Below are 3056 nucleotides of genomic sequence, written 5' to 3'. Positions count from 1 at the left end.
GCTACAGGTGGGTCCTTCAGTCCTGCCTAGAGAGGCTGCACAGAAGCAGCCAATCAGAGCCCAGCAGGCTCAGATAAAAGGAACTGCAGGGGCTGAACAGTTCAGTTTCTGGCTACCAAGGGATGAGAAAAGGAGCTTTGTTCTTGCCAAAGGTGAATGTCTGGCTGCATTTACTGGCCACGGGAGAGATAAGGTTGCCAACATTGTATTTCAAAAATAATGGACTATTTTCTTAGCCCCCTGTCCCACCCCTCCTCCTGCTATTATTATTATTATTAATAATGATAATGATAAATAGTACTCACCTACATTCACCAGGGGTATTTCTTGCTGCCTTTTGCAGTACTCAGCAATTCCTGATCTTGTTGTACAGAGAAGAAAAAAATAAGGGACTGTTGGCAACCCTAGGAGAGAGGACCTGAGAACTTTTACCCTTCGGTAAGGGATGAAGATAAAGGGGTTAGGTTGGAAGAGCCTCAGGAAAGTAGCAGCAACTCACTGAAGGGAAAAGTATGTGGCTGCCTTATATAGGGTCCCTGGGTTGGAACGGGTGGGCCTGGGTTCCCCACCAGCCACTGATGAAGTGGCCTAAGTCCTCACCAGGGGACAAGGCTTGTTTAGAAGCCTGAGCGAAGGGTTGGAGTTAAAGGACCCAAAACTAGGGCTGAAGACCCTGGTGAGGGTAGATAGTCCAACAAAACTATTTTGCTACCCTGGAAGAGGTTCATCTTGCCTGTGTGACCTGGCTAGAAGACTGACAACATATAGGGGGTGCCAGGAGTAGGAAAAGTCCTGCAGTACTGAAAGCAGCAGCAGGGGGTGCTCAAGAGGTGAGTGCCACCATTAAAAGGCCCAGCTTGGTTGTGATGTTTAGCCACTAACACAGTATAAATGTTTATTAATAATATTGGTCAGAAAACCTCTGTTGAATGCACAGAATCTTTCAAAATGGGAGACTTTTTTAAAAGTGTGACTGACTATTGTAGAGGGTTTTATCTCTAATTCAGGTTTATCTGTATAAATTGTGAAGTGAGAAAAAATTGAAAAATGGATGAATAAATTAAAGATGAGTCATAAATATGCCAAAGTAACAAAATACTAAAAGCAAAGAGAAATATGTTCAGATCACAAGATAAATTTATTTAGAGTAGGATTAACACAAACAGAGAGAGAGAGAGAACACACAACAAAGGTGGGAGTCTATATGAAAATTTTCAGCATTATCTGAATATGCATCTGAAATGGTAATTACAAAGTTATTTCAAAAATAAAGTAATTAATCCTAGATCTTAACTGTGTCAGTGTGACCTAACCCGTCACAGTGGCGTAGTCGAACAGGATCTGTGCACAGCTGATTGCTTTGAAACACTGATAGTGATTTTAAGTGAGTTTTGAGTGTGGTGGCTGGAGAACAAAGTGGTTACCAGTTTGTTATTTTCTGTTTGCCTATTTCGGGTAAGGGAAATAGGGACAGAAAAGTAAGCAAAATAAGTAAGAGTGAAGCTCAGAAGAAGCTAGAACTGCACAGGTTGCAAATTCCTCAGGAAGGCTGAACACTGGGTGCTGGGAAAGTCCCTGTTAACTAAGAAGCCCCTGAGCTGAGTGGATCTCAGTTTCAGTGAACTGCAGAGAGGTGTGGCCCAACCTCTGGGTCTGTGCTGAAGCTGACTGGAGTGTCTAACTCATCAAGACAGGAGTGGAGGGGTGCCTGTTCCTGCAGAAGGGTTGTTCTCAGTAGTATCCCAGCTCATTGGGTGACGGTCTCAAGGGAAGACAAATGGAAATTGAAGGACAATTTTCCCAGGAAAAGGCTGCCATGAAGGCAGAAGAAGCCAAACAAAAGGCTGCCCACCAGCAAACCCTGGACTTAAAAGACAAAGAAATTGAGGGCCAGAGACAAGCACAAATTGAGACTCAGAAGCATGAACTGGCTGTAATGGAGTGGAAGAGGTGCACAGAGACATGTATCCTGGAGGTGGAAGTTAGGATCCTGGTGACTGCTGGAGTGAGAACAGACCCCAAGGACTCTGTAGCTGGAAGCAAGCCCAACCTGAGTGAAAGGGGGCAGATTTTGCTGGCCAGTGAAAGGGTCTGTCATAGCTGGTAGCTGTGAGCCCACAGCTGGATCAGGGTCACCTTCCCTTCTGGGGGACACAGGGAATTTTAGGTATACTGCCTCCGCCATGGACAGTGTCCAAATCCTTGTTAGTAAGTTCAGGATGAGAGTGTGACGTTGCACTCCATATGATTTTATTAAACTATGCTAATGAGTGTGACTATAATGTAACTGGAATATGCTTCATGCAAAAGGTCTCTTGTAAGGTATAATTACAAAGCTTATAATCTACTGAGTTTGGTCATCCTATTTGTATAAATGTATCATTCTTGTATCTTGTATCTGAAACTGGAAATATGAAATATAACTCTGAGGGCCTCTTGTAATTATGCAAACTGTGGGCCATTAATGGCAGTTTGGAATTTTGATGGCTCCCATCAACTAGGACAATTGGTTGTAAATGGCTCTGTTTACTTGCAAGCCTTCCTGTGAGTCAGACCAGGAAGAATGAAGGGTTGGGGTCTCACAGGACATGTGACCATGTCACCTGGTACTGGAATCCATCTTAAACCTGGTGCTTTTAGAAGGAGGGGTGGGGACCCCGAGAGAGAAAAGATTTCCGCCTTGTGCCAAAGCTATATAAGGGGGTGGAACAGAACAAAGGCGGTTCCAGCCACGAGAAAGCCCCTAGTTACCACCTGAGCTGGAGATAACAAGAACTTTACCGGGGAAAGGATTGGGCCCAGACTACGAAAGAAGCTTATTAGAACATCTCTGAGGGTGAGATTTTATCTGTTATCAGTTTCTTAATATATTAGGCTTAGACTTGTGTGTTTTTGTTTTATTTTGCTTGGTAACCTACTTTGTTCTGTCTGTTATTACTTGGAACCACTTAAATCCTACTTTTCATACTTAATAAAATCACTTTTTGCTTATTAATTAACCCAGAGTAAGTAATCAATACCTGGGGAGCAAACAGCTGTGCATCTCTTTCTATCAG

This window comes from Mauremys reevesii, linkage group 1 (genome assembly GCF_016161935.1).
Source record: "Mauremys reevesii isolate NIE-2019 linkage group 1, ASM1616193v1, whole genome shotgun sequence".
Classification (NCBI taxonomy): domain Eukaryota; kingdom Metazoa; phylum Chordata; order Testudines; family Geoemydidae; genus Mauremys; species Mauremys reevesii.
This window is presented reverse-complemented; position numbering follows the sequence as displayed.